Consider the following 20722-nt stretch of genomic DNA (forward strand, 5'->3'; position numbering starts at 1 on the left):
ATCTACTTCCCCAGAGACTATGGTAGTAGTGGAGGGTATGATCCAGAGATGCTGGGGAGAATATTTGTACATTTGTTCTTTCTATATCTCCAAAGTAAATATCCTGAATAAAAGCCAGCTGATGCTAATTAGGGATGCTAGTCATCAGCCTTAACAAATGAAAGGGATACAGCAAGTGGGGGCTTAAGCTGATAGCAACAGAAGAGATACTCCCCATGATCCTCAGGGTAGTTGAGAACCATAGTGGAGAAAGGCAGAAGCCTATTCCAGAGAGGGTTTAAGCAGAGCACATGTACTACCCCAGTTTGAAGACCATTCTCCTAGCCAGTAGAGTAAGTCACAAACAAGGATTTTTCTGTTATCTTTCAGAAGGTAAATAGAATGTAGGTTCTTCTAAAATTGAGTAATCTCCAACTATCACTTCTAGATTTCAATAGTCTTTCATAAAGAAAAAATGCTTCAAGCTGGATGTTGTACTTTGATCCTCTAAAAGGAGTCTATCAATTCCAAAACTAGGCATATAACACCCCTAAAAGGACTTTCTTTAGATGTGGCAATTCAGCAGAAGAAAGAGAAACACAATGTCCAGACAAAGAAGACCTATGGAATGAATCACCACAAGCATCAATAACAACAATTAATCTCTAGTACTGATCTAAGTAGTGTGCATAATACTAAGTACAGATGACACCACTGATTTGACATACACACTGTTCAGTACACACCCTCAGTCATCTACCTGTTTTATGTTGTGTTGGCCACAGACTTTACTCTCATCCAGTTGCCCTCCAATGCTCAGTCCAGTACCTCAAATTGCTGGTGACAGAGGGATAAAGAAGGTGGATAGCAGCACAGTAATGCTAAAGGGTATGTGGGTTTACTGAAAGAAACCCCTCATTAGCACCAAGCTACTGAGTTGACCCATGATCTTTGGTACTTCTCCCTCGAAGTGTAACAACCTCCTTTGGGTCAGAGGATCAAGGCTCTAGAACTGAAATGAATCTCAGGGGTCATCTAGTCCAGACTCTTCATATATTTACAGATGATGAAACTGAGGGAGTTTAAATGACTTCCCCAAGGACAAAAAGTGTCAAAAGTAGAATTTGAACACAGGTCCTCTGAATCCAAAACCACCACTCTTTGTATTGTACCAAACTGTCATGGGAAGATATACCCCTAAATATTTCCATTATAATTGCTAGAAGGAAAAGAAAAGCTAACTGGAAAGTGGATAATTTTTGTTGTTGTTGTAAGCAGCTATCTCAGAGACACTTATCTATATGTCCCTGAATGAGTAACCTCTGTTTCTCCTGAGAATGGGGAAAAAAGTTTTATTACCTTCTCTCAACTTTCTAGAAACCCAGTGTAGGTGTTCAATCAATGAGCTTGGGGTTGCTAATTTCCTGGGACTCTGCTGGAATTTTAGCAGCATAGTGTACAGTAGCATAACCAATAAGACTTATTATTTTAATGGAAGGGGATGTAAGCAGCTCAGATGAACAAAAGAACAGTTTGATATGGACTAGATCCTTGCCATATTTTATGCTCCTCTATATTCTGCCATTTTGATGATTAGTGTTGGAGAGATTGATGTTCTCTTCTCTTTTAAAAAAATTTTTTTTTTTGCAGGGCAATAGGGGTTAAGTGACTTGCCCAGGGTTACACAGCTAGTAAGTGTCAAGTGCCTGAGGTTGGATTTGAACTCAGGTACTCCTAAATCCAGGGCTGGTGCTTTATCCACTGCACTACCTAGCTGCCCCATGTTCTCTTCTGAACAGCATGCTAGGCTCCTCCCCCTAGTTGCTCCCACAGAAAGAGAAATGGATAAAGGAAAATCCTCATCACAAAGTCCATCTTTCAGGCCTAAACAATAACATTACCAAGACTACTGTCATGGATCCATTTTCTTCCCATAATTATTTTTCTTCCATAAGAGTTCTGTCAGAGGTCTGCATACAAGGTTTTCCTTTGTTTCTCCAACAGAATTCTGAATATTCCTTTTGAGTTTATCAGATTTCATCTCAGATGCCGGTTCATGAAACCCACCCTATCTATTCACCACTGTGTAGCAGCAGCAAGAACAAGGGATTTGGAAACAATAGGGAATGCGTTTGTTACTGGATCATTTAGTTCCTTTCTCTGTGTTCTTGGGCAAGTAAATTCAGTTCAATTCAACAAGAATTTATTGAGTACTGGAGAAGCATATTTAAAAGGCTCTTTTCCAGTTTCTCTAGAAATGTTAAAAAAAAAGTATTTTTTAAAACTCACCTTTCTAGAGTTTTCCTTTTTTGAAATAGCATAGCAGAACGAAAAGACCTTTTTGGAGAGATGTTTTGAGGATACAAATCAAACACTGAACAAAGAGAACTTTGTCATCCCCATTCCTTGAACTAAGGCTTACTCAGGGGCAATGCTCTCTTCTACATTCCAAAGGGATCAAGATAGTGATCAGAGGGCAGAGGACCTTATGATAATTCTAGGAAAACAATTGAGGGGAGGAGTCTAGGAAAAAAGCAAGTAGTTATTAATTGACTGATTTTCTATTTGTTGAAGTAGAATCTTAACCCAAATCCTATTTTTTTCTTCGGTGAGGCAATTGGGGTTAAGTGACTTGCCCAGGGTCACACAGCTAGTAATTGTCAAGTGTCTGAGACTGGATTTGAACTCAGGTCCTCCTGAATCCAGGGCCGGTGCTCTATCCACTGCACCACCAAGCTGCCCCTGATATATTTATTTAATAACATAGAATTTATATAATATGTAACATTTACAGCAAATGTGAGTAAGGAAAATGTCATATTAAAAATAGGGTTTGGTAGGGGCAACTAGGTGGTGAAGTGGCCCTGGATTCAGGAGGACCTGAGTTCAAATACAGTCTCAGACACTTGACAAGTACTAGCTGTGTGACCCTGGGCAAGTCACTTAACCCCAATTGCCCCACCCCCCAAAAAAGAATTAAAAATAAAATAAATAAATATATCATAAACAAATAATTGATTATATCAATGTCAAATCATCTTGGGGAGAAGAGATATTTGAGGTCATTGGGAAATATACTAGTTTTGACATTTCTTTATAAGACAGAGGGCAGCTAGGTGGCACAGTAGATAGAGTACTGGCTCTGGAGTCAGGAGGACCTGAGTTCAAATCCAGCCTCAGACACTTGACACTTACTAGCTGTGTGACCCTGGACAAGTCACTTAACTCCAATTGCCTCACCAAAAAAACCCCCACAGTATTTATTATTTTTTTCCCCCTTGACAACTCCTATTTGCTAAGCATTTCACACCTTGGTGCTTTCCTTATGTGAAAAATAGGTGATTTAGATTCAATAATTATTTAAAATATCTCCAGCAAAGGAGACTGAGAAGAATCAAGCAGGTAAAGCGAGAAAAGGGTTAAGCATATCCAGGAAGAAAAGGTGACAATGTTGAATGTTGCAGGGAGGTAAAGAAGGATAAGGACTGGGGCAGCTAGTTGGTGCAGTGGATAGAGCACCAGCCCTGGATTCAGGAGGACCTGAGTTCAAATCCGGCCTCAGACACTTGACACTCACTAGCTGTGTGATCCTGGGCAAGTCACTTGGCCCCAATTGCTTCACCAAAAAAAAAAAAAAAAAAAAGGATAACGACTAAGAAAATTCCATCAGATTTGGCAATGAACAAATTGTTAGTAACTTTGGAGAAGATAGCTTCAGCTGAATGATGAGGTTGGACGCCTGACTGTTGAAGGTCTAGAAGAGAAATTGAGGGGAGAAACAGATGATTTTCTCAAAAAGCCAAATAGGGGAGCAGAGATATGGAACAATCACTAGCAGGAATGGCAGAGTGGCACAGTGGAAAGAGCACCAACCCTGGATTCAGGAGGACCTGAGTTCAAATCTGGCCTCAGACACTTGACACTTACTAGCTGTGTGACCCTGGGCAAGTCACTTAACCCTCATTGCTCCAGAAAAAAAGAAAAATGGGAGAGATGCAGTAAATTGGTAGGGGAAGAGAACAAGCGGGGAGAGATTGAAGAATAGAGAGTGAGTGGGGATGATAGTTGGGGAAATCTGCTGAAGAAGCCAAAAAGGGACAGTATCAGGGGTGCACGTACACAGGATGGCCTTGGTAAGAAAGGTCACCTCTTCATGAGAGAACAAAGCGAAGGAAATAGTGGCAGAAAATGTCTGAGTGATGTGAGATGAGGAAAAGGGGAAATGAGGGAATTCTCAGTGAACGAATGGTCTCAGTGAGCTTCTTTCTTTTTTGAAGTGAAGCTATGAGGCAAGGTCCTTGGCAGAGAAGGTGAAATAATAGGACGCCATGGGAAATCTGAGGAAAGATGAGAAATTTGGAAATTACCCTTAGGGAGAGTAGGATATTGAGTAAGTTGGGAAGGAATAGAATGACTTGTATTTTTACAATTAAGGCCCAGTTGAAATCAAATCAAATAGATTCATAACAAAACCAATTGCCATAATTTTGAGGAAATTATATGATTACATTGTTTTAATATTAGAAAATTGAGAAACCCTCTAGTCCAGAGGACTCTCATCTTTTATGCCAGTGAAGTTTCATTCAAAGCTATGAATGTTTGTTGAGAGCAACTGAAAGTGTCAATGTTAAGTTAGGCTGGCATACCCCAAAGATGGTACAGTCTGATACCAGGGGATCTGGATTTGAGCCCCAGATATTTCAATTTCTACTTCTGTGACCTTAGATAAGGGCATCTAGGTGGTTCAGTAGATAGAGTGCCAGGCTTGGAGTCAGGAAAATTTGAGTTCAAATCTGGCCTCAAACACTTAGCAGCTTTCTGACTCTGGGCAGGTCACTTAATTCTGTTTGCCACAGTTTACTCATCTATAAAATGAGGTGGAGAAAGAAATGGCAAACCAGTCCAGTAGCTTTGCCAAGAAAACCCCACAGGGTTCATCAAATTAAGTCACTTCACTTTGGGGGTTGGAGGGTAAATGACCAAATCTCTTCTACCTATCCCACAGTGTTGTTGTAAAGATTAAATTAGAAAATGATGATACTGTAATGAGCTATGGAATTAAGTCATTAGTGAAGTTGGCCCACTTATTTCTAAAGGCTTCATTCCTCTACCAGAATTTTTTCCTGTTTTACATTAGAACCCAACTAGAGAGGGAAAAAATAGAACTTAGAAAGGGAGGGCTCAAAAATAATTAAATACTTGTTCCAAATGTAAACCTTGAGGAACTTCCAAAAGAAGTCTACTTTCTAAAAGGGAGGAAGGGAGAAAGAGAGAGAGAAAGGGAGGAAAGAAAAAAAAAATCTCACAATTGTCAAAGGGCTCAAGTATTTTCAGACAAACTTGTCACATAAGGGGGCAGCTAAGTGGCACAGTGGATAAAGCACCTGCCCTGGATTCAGGAGGACCTGAATTCAAATCCAGCCTTAGACACTTGACACGTACTAGCTGTGTGAGCCTGAGCAAGTCACTTAACCTTCATTGCCCCACAAAAATAAAATAAAATACAAAATAAAAACCAAAATTTTCACATAAACAAACCTCTAAGTGTCTAAAGTATATTTTTTAAAGCCTAAGGAACATAGGATCATAGGTTCAGCACTGGATAGGACCCCGGAAGCTATCTTTCTTCTAACTCTCTCATTTTACAGATAAAGAACTTAGGCCCAAAGAGGTTCAATGATTTGCTCCACACCTCCCTCCCTCTCTCCCTCTCACTGTCTCTCTCTCTCTGTCTCTCTCTCTCTCTCTCTCACACACACACACACACACACACACACACACACATACACACATGCCATGGAGGTTGGTATAGTTCAAGAGAAATAACCAATACAGGAAAATATAAGATGGGAAGGAAGGTATAATTAGACCAACACTGCAATTCCTGAAGATGATATGTGAAACCAGAATCTATTAAGTTGTGGAAAATTTGGGGAAGAAAGCTTCTTTTCCTGTTTGAGCATTAGCTTGGTTAATGGTTGTTAACTTCAAGTGGGGTTCCTCTCTCCATGGATGCTGATCATAACCCTTCTCACTATAACAGTGTTCAAGAGTGGCTTCACTTCACTCTTTACAGTAGAAATAAAATGGAAACAAAGTCAATAGGTTCTAGTTGTACAGGAATATATGAAATATTGTATTGTAAGATAATTAATATGAGGGATGCAAAATATAAACTAATAGAGAGCATAATGATAATAATAACATTAATATAGCACTTTAAAGTTTGCAAAATAATGTACATATATTGTCTCATTTAATCCTCACTACAACCCCGTAAGGTGCTATTAATATCTTCATTTTATAGAAGAGAAAAATGAAGCTGAGATTACAGTTACAAAGCTAGTAAATGAGCAAGATGAAATTCAAATGGAGGTTTTCCCCACTCCCAGACAGACCTGTGATCTTAATTCAATCCTTTAGTTTTCCACCCATGTCTTACTAAGCTCTCTTAGTTAATTTGGGGTGGTGGTTCAGTTTCATAGGTTTTCTTCTCCCCTCCCATTTCCTATCACTCATTTCAAATTGAGGATCCACCCTCAGAAGATTTAGGTTGCACAGTTCTTCAGCCTATAAGGGGTATGGGCCTTTCTAGGTTTTAGTGAGACAGTCTCCTAGTGATCATCCAGAGTAATGCATTTGCTATTGCAAAAATCCCATGAGAGAGAGCCTAGACAATATTGGTTTTCTATTTCGTGCTACTTTCAAGTAAAAACCCAAAGCAGGAAGAGATTAAGAGGGTGGAGAGAAGCTTGTGGTTCAGTGACAAGATGGGGGACTACTGGGGAGACAAAATTTAATGACAGAAATATTTACTAGAGCAGATAAAGAAATCAGGCAGAGCCAAGAAATCACTGGCCTAAGAAGAGAGAAAGGCACAGAAAGTAGGTTGGTTCCAATGCATGCAGGGGAAGGAGAAAGGCTTTGAATCAAAACTCGAATATTAGATATTCTAACAAACTGTCCACAAAGAGAGCTTGGGATCAAGGGATGAGATAAGCAAACATGACAAGAACCTGCACATCCTCCAGACTAAGTGCTGGCTAGGTACTGATTTGGGTACTGAGGATGGGTGGCTGGGAGAAGAGTATGTTTGGAGGCGGGTAGAAAGGACCTGAAAAACATCCTCCCTTATTACCAAGAGATTTCCCCCGAGAAGGGTTCTCCCTCAAAGTAAAGTTTAACATCAATATTTTCAAGTGGTTCTTCACAAACTTACAAGACTAAAAGGGTCCTTGAACAACTGCCGAGTCCATCCCTAAACAGGAAAGGGGATTCAACCACACTTCTAGGAAACCTGTGATTATAAAGTAGGCAGCAGGTTTGACAATTTTGAAATACTTTTCCTTGCTAGCTGTTAATGCTGAGCATGCCCTGACTGGCAGCCATTAACGACAACACAACTTCTCACAATGAGTATAATTTGAATTTGTTAACCCTTAAACAGTTCTAAATATTGTATTGGTTTAACCCTCCAACACTTCAAAAAAACATCAAATTTGTAGCAATTATGTTCTACAAAAGTAGAAAAATTTTCAGTGACGGGCTTAACCCTTCTCCCAACTTCTTAGGATTTAATTAACTAAATTCTTTTTTTTTTTGCAGGGCAATGGGGGTTAAGTGACTTGCCCAGGGTCACACAGCTAGTAAGTGTTAAGTGTCTGAGGCCGTATTTGAACTCAGGTACTCCTGAATCCAGGGCCGGTGCTTTAACCATTGTGCCATCTAGCTGCCCCCATAACTAAATTCTTAATCAATCAATCAGTGTCTTTTAAAATTTATTTATTTAGTTAGGTTGTTTTTGTTTTGTTTTGGCGGGGAAATGAGGGTTAAGTGACTTACCCAGGGTCACATAACTAGTTCAATAAGCTTCTAATTAAGGATCTGTAGGTACTGAGGGGATACAAAGAGACTATGCCTTTAAGGAGTCCACATGCCAAGCTTCTGCCTTTATTAAATTTCATTTGATTCATTTAGGATTGTTAAAAGGATCAAATGAGATTATATGTATATGTATATACTATATATACACATATACATACATATAGAGAGAAAGCACTTTGCAAACCTTAAAGTGTTAGTCCTATTGGTAACTATAAATAAAAACTTCCTCTGTACTCTCACAGTATTCTATCATATAATAAGGCAGGGGGGAGTTAAAAACATGTGCAATGATATTTTACATTACAGATCTAAACATCACATAATAGAATAAAAATCAATTTAGTTTGCTCATCAAAATGATTTGTCTTGAAATTATAGTTTATTCAACTGATAATTATTCATTTGACTTGTGATTATTTGAATCAGGAGAGCAAAATACCGCATTAGAGCCCCACAAATATGTTAGATCATTTCTTTTGATGAATGCAACCACAAAGATAACTTTGCACAACAACCCTCTGATTTTTAAATACATAATAAGCTTGTAGAACTAAAGACAGGCATTGCTTCATCTTTGTACCTGAAGTATTGTGCCACATGCTTAATAGGTGCTTAAGGCCAATTTAAAGGAATTGAGAGTTAGACCATGTAGTGTTTATCTTCAATGTATGGGAATTGTAATTACTTGATGCTATTGATAGATTAAAAACAAATTTCTTATTGAGAAAACTTTGGTGGAGGTTGAGAGATAATGCAATGAAAGTTGGTTATCACCGAATCTGAGTGGGAAAGTATTTTAGTCCATGTAGTTTCACATATACCTGGGCCAGAATCCCTTGTAGCATATATTCCATAAGTGGTTATCCAGTCTCATAGGTCTTAATTCAGTCCTTTCCACTTTTGAAAAGTTGTAATTGTTAGCAAGTTTTCTTCCTTCCTCCCCCCAACTCTTATATCTTCCTCTACAATTTCCACTCATTATTCCTACACTTTGTTAAGGTACAACCTTATACAGGTAGATAAGACTGTTCAGTTGGTGGGGGCAGAGGGTAACAAGATAAGTAGAGATCTGACCTTTAGCAAGGATTAGTTGAAGATTATAGCATAATGTTAAAGCTAAAATTCTAGCTAGTCTGTCTAAAAGATCTAATGAGTGGTCGCCAATAAATTATAAGCTTTAGCAAGAGTTAGACTTTTAAGCATTTATTAAGGAGAATAAGAATTTGGTAAAGAGAGAGAGAAAGGCCTACATTCATCTATTAAAGGGAGAGTGCATTTCTAGCTCCTTTCTCCGCCAAAGTCCTCAGGAAAGAGCCCCAGTCAGAGCACCAGGCTCCCCCTTCTTCTTCCCACAAGCAAACGTCACTTCCTGATGCCAAAGAAAAGACACATGGTCTTGCCCTCAAAGACCTTCACCTCATGGGCGGGGCTTTTCTACAGTAAATCTCCAGCAGGTAGCATCATTCCAATCGTTACAATAAGTAGCAGAATAGTGTGGGGAAGCAAGGAAGGGTGATAATACAGTAGCCCAGCTATTCTCAAATATTTTGGTCTTAAGCCCCTTTTATACTCTTTTTTTTTTGTCCCTTTTATACTCTTAAAAAACATTGATGAGGCAGCTAGGTGGCACTGTGGATAGAGCACTGGCCTTGGATTCAGGAAGACCTGAGTTCAAAGCCAGCCTCAGACACATAACACTTACTAGCTGTGTGACGCTAGGCAAGTCACTTAACCCCAATTGCCTCACCAAAAATAAAAAAACAAAAAACATTGAGGATCCAAAGAACCTTTGCAAATGTAGATTTTATAGCTATCAACATTTTCCTTATTATAAATGAAAATCTAAAATGTTTATTCATGTAATAATAACAAACCAATTACGAGTTAACATAAATAACATGGTTTTATGAAAAATAATCATATTGTCCAAAAAAATGAATGACAAGAACAGCACTGTTTTGCATATTTTTGAAACCTCTTTAACATCTGGCTTAATAGAAGACAGCTACTATCTCATATATGCTGCTTCATTCAATCAATTGAAATATGTTGTTTTGGTTGAAATATAAGAAAATCTGGCTTTACACAAATATCTAGTTGGAAAAGGAATGAGTATTTTAATAAGTAAATTACATCTAAATTTTATTAGGAAACTAGTTCTGATCTCAGACACCAAAAAGGGCCTCAGGGACTCCCCTAAGTCCCTAGACCCCACTTTGAAGACCACTGTTCTAGCCCTTTCCCTCCTTCAGGTACATAGTTCAGCTTCTATAGTTCAACTGCAGAGCTCTAAGGCTAAGGGGGAAGGTCACAAGCCAAGTCATCAGTCACTCCATTTTAGTGACTGGGATAAAAGGAAAAACTCAGAAATTTATGACTCAGTTATGGTTTCTGGCTATAGTCTTCTGATGCTCACTAAGATACATCAACTTATAAACAAGTAAAAGAGCAACCATGGGGAATCACTTAAATTGTGGCAAAGGGACATATGGCTTCCTGTGAGGAGTTCAAAGGGGCATTTCCTCCACTCCTGTCCTACTCAGATACCCAATCATGGCACAGATGATCCTGGCTGGGTTCTCAAAGGCTATGTATGTTAAAATCAAACCAGATTGTCTCACTTCTCTAGAAAAGCTTCAAGTACAGGCTTCAGTGACAAACTCTGTCCATTTTCTGAGGTCCAGCTTGCAAATACAGAGTCTCATAACCAGGCTGGTCATAAGCATAAATCATTCTTTTTTTTTTTTTTGGTGGGGCAATGAGGGTTAAGTGACTTGCCCAGGGTCGCACAGCTAGTCAGGCAAGTGTCAAGTGTCTGAGGCCAGATTTGAACTCAGGTCCTCCTGAACCCAGGGCAGATGCTTTATCCACTGTGCTGCTCCAGCCATTCATTAAAAAAAAAAATTTTGGCCACTGGAATTCAAAAAACATCTACAAGGTGAAGATGAAATGCAAGCAGCACCTCCAAACAGAAGTAGCCTAATTTTTAGTGAGTTACTTTGCTGCTTGCTCTTCTTACCTATGAGGTTTTTTTGTTTTGGGTTTTTTTTTAAAGATTTTTATTCTTTAAGTTTTGGCTTTGGCAAGGCAGTTGCTGCAGTGCACACTCTTCAGTGCCTTTCAAACAATTACTTAATCAAGTATTTATTAAATGTCTACTATGTTTCAAGGGCATTTTGGGTGCTGGGCATAGAAATCCAAAGAATGAAACAATCCTGTTCACATTTAGCTTTTATTCTAAGGGGGAGATGAGTACATATTAAAAAAAATATCATATGACAATATATGCAACATATAATGAATACATACATATATGCTAATGTATGTATTTGTATACATGTATGCACTAGTTTATATGGAGAGATGGGGGAGGGGAGGAAATAAAGGGAGAAGGGGAGAGAAAAGAGAATGATGGAGAGAGGAGACAAACAGCACAAGCGGGAGGAAGGAATAGAAGGCAGACAGGGAGAGAGGAGAGCATGGACAGATGGGTGAGAGAGAAGGAAGGGGAGGGGGAGAAGGAGGGAGGGGGAGAGAGAACAATGGAGGGAAAGAGATAGGAACAGAGGGAAGGAGGGAGGGAGAAAGGAAGACAAAGGGGAGAGAAGAGGGACAAATGGGGAGAGAGATGGGGAAAAGGGGGAGGGAAGGAAGGTAAAGAAAGGGGGAGAAGAAAGAGGGAGAGAGAGAAGGTGATAGTGACAGAGAAAGGGAAGAAGCAGGGAGAGGGATGAAAAAGGGGGGACAAAGAAGGGGAACAAGGGGGGAAGGGAGAAGGGGAGAAGAGAGAGAAGGGGAAAGGAAGAGAAATAGCTCATTACAAGGTAGCTTGGGAGAAAGGATGCTACATCAGCAGAGATCAGGAAAGACTTCATGCAGAAGACGGTGAGTATCCATGTTCGAGTTGCATCTTAAAGAAAGAGAGGACTTCAGTGAAGCCCATGTAAAGGAGTGCATTGCAGGCTGGCAGGATATCCAGGGCAAAGTCAGGGAGGCAGGAAGGTGAGGGCCAGAGAAAAGGCCAATCTGAGCAGATAGCAGAGTGAGTGCAGAAGTCATTCCTTATAAGGCTCGAAAGACAGGTCAGAGCCAGGTTGGGTAGGGCTTTAAAAGCTAAAGAAAAGCAGTTTATGTTTTATTCTAGAAGCAATTGGAAGCTCCTGGAATTGTAAGCAGCAACTCACCCAAATTATCACATACTCAGCCAGCCAATTAAAAAGCAAAAGTAACTTCAAAGCAGTTTGAGGAATCTCAAACACTATATACCCATTGGCAGCAAATTACAAGTATATCACACAGAAGCAGAGTCCAGGTCTACTATACTTAAGAGTCTGGCTTCTCTCCTTAGTTCTTTTTTTTTTTTTTTTGGTGGGGCAATGAGGGTTAAGTGACTTGCCCAGGGTCACACAGCTAGTAAGTGTCAAGTATCTGAGGTCAGATTTGAACTTAGGTCCTTCTGAATCCAGGGCCGGTGCTCTATCCACTGCACCACCTAGCTGCCCCCTCTCCTTAGTTCTAAGGGAGTCAGCACAGCACTATGATAACTGCTCTGAATTTAGAGGCAGAAGACCTTTGCTGTCAGACATTAAGCTGTCTGATCATGAGTAATTGATTTAACCTCTCTGAGCCTCAATACCTTTTTCTGTTTAAAAAAAAAAAGAATACTTATACTACCTACCCCACAGGGTTGTTATGAGAACCAAATTAAATAACATATTTGAATGTAATCCTTAAAGTGCTACTTAAATGTTGTTATTTTCATTATTCCTACCCTACTTCCCATTCTAGAGGCCGGCTATGATCTCTTATTCAGTCACTGATACTTGAGAAAATAAGGTCCTTTCTGCCTATTCATTCACTTATTCATTAAGCTCCCACTAAGTATAAGCTACCTGGGCTCTGGACAGGTTGAGAGGGAAGTATAAGAAAAAAAAATGAATATGCTACAATTATCCAAGTACCACCTAAAGATTCAGTTAGTTTTACATAATAGTTCTGCAGCTTCATGTACACTCATCTGTTTTTATTCTATTATGTTATGGAAATGCTCATTTTATTTCATAAAAAAAATATTTTTAAAAGAGTCAAATCAGAACTGCTCTTTCAGGAAGCAGAGAGAGCAGGCTGCTCCTGCTTCTCAAACTCAGAACTTCTTCAACTAAACTTTCTCTAGGCTCAGCCAACTGCCCAAATGGCTTTAGTTCCATTTGAGCTTTTCAGTTTTCCCCCTCCTTTTCACTTTATTCATACCACTTCTTTCCACCTTCTTCAGGTCTGCCTCCAATTCATTTCTTTCCTACTTCCATAATAAAGATAGTAGTCTGTCTGCTCTCCAATTGCTCCATCCCCTCTTCTACCATGACCGGGATGATTATCAGACTTCTATTTACCAGGCATCAAGATCTACATATAACATAAATGTGAAAAATAGACATACATATATACGTATATTTACACACACACACAGAGCAACACATCACCAAGCCTTTCCAGAGAGCTAAGAAATAATCAAAATAAGTCATTTCAATTTCACCTTCCTACAAATCTAGCTTCAGTTGCTGATTTAAAAAACAAACGGGGCAGCTAGGTGGCACAGTGGATAGAGCACTGGCCCTGGATTCAGGAGGACCTGAGTTCAAATCCGACCTCAGACACTCAACACTTACTAGCTGTGTGACCTTGGGCAAGTCATTTAACCCCAATTGCCTAACCAAGAAAGAAAGAAAGGAAGGAAGGAAGGAAGGAAGGAAGGAAGGAAGGAAGGAAGGAAGGAAGGAAGGAAGAAAGAAAGAAAGAAAGGAAGAAAGGAAGAAAGGAAGAAAGAAAGGAAGGAAGGAAGGAAGGAAGGAAGGAAGGAAGGAAGGAAGGAAGGAAGGAAGGAAGGAAGGAAGGAAGGAAGGAAGAAAGAAAGGAAGAAAGGAAGGAAGAAAGGAAGGAAGAAAGAAAGACAAAAAGCCCCACAAAAAAACAAAAAACTATGGAGGAAGAGGGAAAAGAAATAATGGATCAGAAAAGCCCACAGACTAGATAACAGTTTTTGAGAGTTGACTTTATGTTTGCTTAATACAAAATCCTGAGAAGACTGACTTGATATAAGTAGACAATTCTTAGGAATTCCATCAACCTAGGCTAACTTTTGTCTACAGAGAGTTGAAAAGCACATAAGGGAACAGATGGTATTTGGAAAGAAACCAGCTACTTTATACAAGATCAATGTGTTTCTCTCATCTTTATCTTAGAATTTGGCCAAAGTCAGATATACTCAGCCTCAGCATTTTCAGTGTTTCCGATGATAATCTGCCTTTGCACTCTGTGGAAAGACGAGTTATTAAAAATCAACAAAGGTAAGACAGACACTGGCCTTGGGCTTCAGTCACTTCAGCCTTGAAAATCCCAGAAGAATGCATGGTGATTTGCCTACATTGACAAATTCAATTCTTCACCAATTCCAGAATGAGAGGGGACAATTTGATTTACTTTTGAAATATTTCTATCACAGATCCATCCTAGGGACTAAATTTGCGCCCCACCCCCCACTCCCCTCACCAATCATTTCACTGCTAGGATAGCAGAATGAAAGCAAACATGTGCATCAGTGGATGGGTTTCAGACTTTCCCGCAAATTCCAAGGTTTAACTTGGAGGCACAACTACCTTTTCAGAAGACATGAGATCTAGTCTTCCTCTGAAGATTAAAGTAGATCTTAAAAGCTAGGAGGGAATACAAGGGGAGTGACTGGGTAGTAGGAAAGGACAAATTTCATATCCAGTTTCTATAATCTCCTCTGACTTTCACTTAACCCCCAGCTCAAAAAATAATGAACTAACAGAATCAAAGTGAAATGAATCAAGGCAGAACCAGGAAAACATTATGCACAGTGACTACAACAATATCAATGGCCAGAACAACAAAACAATGTACTAACCTGCACTTTTCCAAGATAAATGCCATTGTTATTAATGTCACATATTTCTAGGTTTATATAACCTTTAAATATTCTTCCATTTCTTGCTTCTACATAGCGCTGGTTAGAAATCAAAATCAAGCTTAGCCCTAAAGAAGAAAGAGATATGAGAAGGTACCTCTCCGCTTCTTCAAATCCATCTCTGTTAGCAAAGGTGGGGGGATTATGGGTATGGAACAGTGCTAATAATTTCAGACTTTCCCCAGGCAATAGTTTTCCTAAACTCTTCTTTTTTCTCTCTTTTAAAAAATTCTTTGTTGTAAGTGATGGCTGTCTGGGAGAGGGAGGTGGGAATATACTGGTAAACATAGGCAATGTAAATACAAAAGTCATCAAGAATTGTTTTGAAAACAAATATCCTGATGGTTAGTTCATTGTATGAGAATTAAGTACAAAGGGTGAAACATGTCAACATCTTTGGGCTAACTCATGTCTGTCTCATGTGTCTTTCTATTCCACTCCAACATGGATAGAACTCATTGCTAAATTCTTTATCACCAAATCAGTGTAGCTGATCAAAGAAATAGGTTCAAAGATCACTAGGTCATGTCCATGTGTGACATGATGTGCCAAATGACATCAATTCTTTAAGGTGTAAGTCAAGCCGAGAAGCAACCGTATTCTAAAAGGAACTCCATGATATGGAGAAACACAATAAAGATGTCTGATATGCCTGTTGTGGCACTGAGATACATCAAGAAGAGGTTTGACTTTGGAATCAGAAATGAAAAAAAAAATCAGAATGCAAGTGCTGGTTTATCAGCTAGTTGTATGACTTTGGGCATATCTTTTAACTTCCCTCGAACTTCAGTTTCCTAAATTGGTAAAAATTTGTTCTTCAGTCATGTCTGACTCTTCAAAACCCTTTTTGGGTTTTCTTGACAAAGATACTAGAGTGTTTTGCCATTTCCTTCTCTGGCTCATCAGGAAACTGAGGCAACCCAGGTTAAGTGACTTGCATAGGGTCACATAGCTAATAACTATTTTAGGCTGGATTTGAACTCAGGTCTTCCTAATTCAAGGTCTAGGGCTCTATCCACTGCACCCTATCTAGCTGCACTCTGTTGGTAAAATATTGCTATTAAAACTACCTGTGAACCACTGAATCATGTATAGAAGATCATCGATTTTGAGCTGGAAGGGGCCTCAAAGTTTATCTAGTCTAATACTATTACTCTAAAGAAAAAAGGTGGTCCTAGAGAATAAGTAACTTGTCTAAGGTCACATAGACAACAAGCATCAGAAGTAGAATTTGAACATGGGTACTTTCTTTGACTCCAGAGAACGTGCTCCTGCTACTGTATTATGCAGCTTCTGTGAGAAAAGAATGGCAAATTAATCCATCATCAATTAATCCTTTAACATTTATTAAATGATTACTATGTGCCAGGCCCTGTGCTAAAGATATAAAGAGAAGCAAAAGATAGGCCCTGCCCTCAAGGAGTTCATTATTCATAACATCATGTGAATTGTTATCATTATGTGTCTGTTTCTGGATAAAGCTAGAACCAGAACTATTTCCAGGCTATCAGTTGCTCTCTTTATAATGCATTGTCATCATCACCTCTCACATAACCCTGCAGACCCTACGGTTCAATCCCTTTCACTTGTAGCCCATAAGAGCCTGAAGTATTCCTAACAGTTTTCCATTATCCATTTGCACCTTTCTCATCTCCTTTATTCTATGGCTGCTGGGATGGTTGTACTTTACTGCATTTGTATTTATACCCACGTTGATTATATTTTAAGCTCATTTCTTCGCAACCTAGCACTTTCAAGGCTGTTCTGCAGACAGTAGAGGCTGAATAAAAGTTGATTGTCAAAATTAAGGAGCCCCCTGGATAGCATTACCTGCATTCAGCCCTTTGCCTCAGTTTATGTGTCACTAACATTCTGATGAGGCTTCCTGGGAACTTGCCATCAGGATTACCAGGGGAAACTGCTGCTACTCTTTAACCTTAATCCAGTACCCAAGTGGAACAGTGATTTTTGGCAATGCTTTTATCCCTTTCATCAGTCTGGCTACTCCTCTTCCTTGAACTCTGTCCAGTGAGTGTTTATGGTAGTTAAGAACCTAGGACTGCAAACTGTGTTCCAGGAGTAGTCATATCACAGCCAGTGGAAAGGCAATGTGTTTGTGATTTAATTTGAAAATACTATTAGTCTGGTTCTTGGAAGAGCTTCATAGTAGATTTACATTCTTGCACATACCCCATTATCGACTTTAGGTATAGTCTCTTGGTCTTAGTGTTTTTCAGGATTCCTTGCTAATACTGAACATCTGCATTCCAATGACTTCCCCACATGTTCTAACCTGTGCTTTTCCAAGATAAATGCCATTCTGTAATTAATGTCACGTATTTCTAGGTTCACCTAATCTTTGAATATTCTTCCCATCTTTACTACCATTTAATGCCAGTTAGAATTCTAGTTGCACGGGGCAGCTAGGTGGTGCAGTGGATAGAGCACTGACCCTGGATTCAGGAGGACCTGAGTTCAAATCCGGCCTCAGACACTTAACAAATACTAGCTGTGTGACCCTGGGCAAGTCATTTAACCCCAATTGCCTCACCAGAAAAAAAAAAAAACTGAATTCATTCACCAGAGAGAGAGAGACTTTACTCTCTCTCTCAATGTTAACACTTCTCACTTTCTTTCCATAAGTAGGCATGCCAAGTCATCAGGTCTTCCTCTACTAGTCTCACATTCCTGTCCCTAACTCTAGATCTTCATCACATCACACTTGGATTACCACAGCGAACTAGGTGTTCTGCCTCCCGGCTCTGTCCCCTCAAAAAAAAAAAAAATTCTAGTTGCACAATTTACAGTTTCAGGTATTTAATGTTCTAAGTATCAAAGACTTCTGTTCTGTGACAAAGCACAACTGGAAAAGAAATGCAGATAACAGCAGTTAGATAAGGATCTCAAAGACCAAAACCTTTAAAAATAAAACCACCTCACCTTCCTGCTGCCACACCTCAATATATCTTAGAGCTTGGCAATGAAATATTATCCTTCGCTTCACAGATGGGAAAAGCAAAAGAGGACTAAATGACCTTTACAGAACTCTACCAAAAGGCAGAGGCAAAACTAGCGAAGACAGGTCTTCCAGATCCCTGGTAGTATGAAGGTCAAATAAGTATGCAAATCAAAAGGAATTTATCTTAAAACTATATTCACTGGGCTAGGAAATGGCAGTTCTAGTTTTAAATGGGGTAGGGACTGGTTTCCCCCCAAAGCTACCTCTCTTCTTGCTAGAAGTTTTCTTTCCTCCCTCCATCCTATATTATGCAACATCATCATCCCTCACTGGCAGCCTGGATTCTTACTATGTGCAAGAAAAGGTGGCATTGTTAAGAATAACCTCTTTTGATAGATGGGTCATTCAGATGAGTATATTTAACTTTGCTCATTAATCTTGAGGGATTACAGTTTACTTTCATTTACACCATGTGAAAACATAAATTTCTTATCTATGAAAGGAATATTGAGAGGAACCATTACAGCAGTTTTAGATTTATTAAGCCCCTCGGGCCCTTTTATCCAATTCTTTTACCCCTTTGAATTCACAAGGGGAAAAAAAATAACTTCTTCAGTTGGGTTTTGGTTCATCAGAGTTAATCATGTCCCAGTTTGAGGAAAGAGGATCCATCAGCCCTGTATTAGTGAGCCTTACATTATGCTGAATGCCCTGAGCATTCAATAGTACAGATGTAAAAAGGGGAAAGTTGTGATTAGTGTTGGACAGTCACTTAGTTCATGCTGTTATGTTATCCCATCCCACTTGTTGAATTTGAGTGTTTGTGATTAAGTTGAGGATGGAGAAAATGCCTCATCTTTTACATGTTGATAAATTTTAGATACCGGAATCTCAGGAAACCAGGTAGATGTCGGAGTTGGCAGTGTACACTTTTTTAGGTAGTAAATTGTTACATGCGGATCCCCTTTGAAACTTCACAACAAACAGTTCGCTTCTCATCGATAATGTTCTTTCCCCTGGCTTTAACTATTACATTTATAGGAAATCTCAAGAAAACGTCCAAGTCGCCCCAAAAGAATTAAAGGTGCTTGCATAAATCTGGGATTTTTATTTTTAATTACTAGTGGGGTTACAGAACTGTGGCTACAGAATTCTTTTTAAGTAAATAAAAAGGTAAATCAGAAATGGCTGTTTCCTTGACAACCCCCCTCCCCCAGCCCCATTGTGACTGGGAAAAACCAAAATGAAAAGTGAGGAGGGGTAGCAGCCAGAGCCCTGGAGGATCTCTCACAAATAGAAACGTAACACACATACACACACGCACATACAAACAGATAAAAGAACAAACTGCAAAGAAACACATACACACACCGATTGATACCAGGGCCCCATTTTTGCATAGTATTTTTGTGGTTACCATAGGAACACCACAGACGAAGAACATGTTGCATGACACAAAAGAAACCAACATGTAATAGGAACATTCTCGTCAGTTTCATCTGTTGCAAGGGGGAAAAGGGGTTTTAAATCCAGGCAAAAGAAAAAAAAATGAGCAATCATGACCCCCCCCAACAAAAAAAAACCCACAACCCTATAGCACCCAGAAAAAACCCCACCCGAATCTTGAGACAAATTCTGGTTTTGAACCATGAAACCTCTCTGTGGCTCCATAGAGAAGCAGCCCACGTTATCAATAGCGTCCCCACTGTCTCCTACTCCTGTCCTCTGACTCTGCTCTGCTCTGCTCTCTACCACAATCCATTCAGAGCTTTTAAGGAGGAATCAAGCCAAAAAAAGGGGGGGGGGGCAAAAGAAAAAAGAGAGAGCAAACACCATCTCCCACAAATGCAAAGTTTTCTGGAAATAGCATGAAAAGCACATACCTCGTGTCTGGAAGACCTTGACATGAGGACTTGGGAATCAGAAACTGAAAGGGAGAAAGCCTGAGTGAGGGATCAGAAATTGCCACTAGTTTACATGAGCTCTAAGTCAGCCAACACTGGGAAGAAAGCTAGACTCCACCCATGGGGTGGACCCTTAGGAAAAAAAAGTGGTCCTCAGCTGACGTCTCTCCCCACCCCATGTCACTTCCTTTTAAAGCTACAATTTAGCCGTTATAGAGAGGGAAGGAAGATACTAGCTAGTGTAACATGACTCACCCTTTCCCCCCCTTCTAATTAGGGTAAGGAAGCATGTTGCGCTTTTGCCTCATGTTTGAAATCACCAGCTCTGGACACTGCCCAGATCCAAGACAAAGACAGCAGAAATAAATGCCTTTCCTTCCCCCCCCCTTCCACTGCTTTCCCCTCTTCTTCCTCCCCTCCCCCCCAAATCCTGTTGCATCCTTTTGCAGAAATGGCTCCCTCTGCCTGAGGACCAGCCAGCTCCAGCCCCGTCATTTTGGTGACCTGAACACGTTCCTAAACTGGCTCCTAATTCATTCAGCAGCGATGCAATCAATTTAGTTCATAAAACACCACGCTCCACTCTGTCCTCTCCCTGATTGTACCATGCACTATGGGAGAGATTGCATTTCATGTTGGGGGAACACAAATGCACCTTCCCAAAATTATATTTGGAGCCCAAGGAAACAAGCTAAATTTCCGTCCTGTCCTCTTCCCCCAGTGCAAGAGCCAAGGTCATTCACCTCCCTACATATACACTTAAACACTTGTACCTATACAGAAGAGCCGAGTCCAGTGTAAAATGACTTGGAGAAAGAGAGTGATGATAAAGATCTAACTTTACTCAGGAAATAAACAAGAGTGAAAAGGGAGTGGGGCTTTGGAAGCTACAAATTCTGGGTTTCTGACATTCCTAGATTAAAGAGCTATCTTAAAATGTAAACAGAGCTCCCTGACAACCTTCAAAGTGGGTGGCCTACACATTTACATTACCTTTTTATTATTCAACCA

General features: G+C 39.8%; 1 protein-coding gene across 1 annotated transcript in view; it reads right to left on the reverse strand.

Annotated features, from left to right (window-relative positions):
- The window catches only part of AGPAT4 (1-acylglycerol-3-phosphate O-acyltransferase 4), a 179312-nt gene extending 159489 nt beyond the window's left edge, over positions 1-19823 (reverse strand). The window contains 1 exon segment of the mRNA XM_043964392.1: positions 19691-19823. The gene's annotated coding sequence lies outside the window, so the exon portion shown is untranslated.
- Positions 19824-20722: the final 899 nt, after the last annotated feature.

This window comes from Dromiciops gliroides, chromosome 4, assembly GCF_019393635.1.
Source record: "Dromiciops gliroides isolate mDroGli1 chromosome 4, mDroGli1.pri, whole genome shotgun sequence".
In the NCBI taxonomy this organism is placed as follows: domain Eukaryota; kingdom Metazoa; phylum Chordata; class Mammalia; order Microbiotheria; family Microbiotheriidae; genus Dromiciops; species Dromiciops gliroides.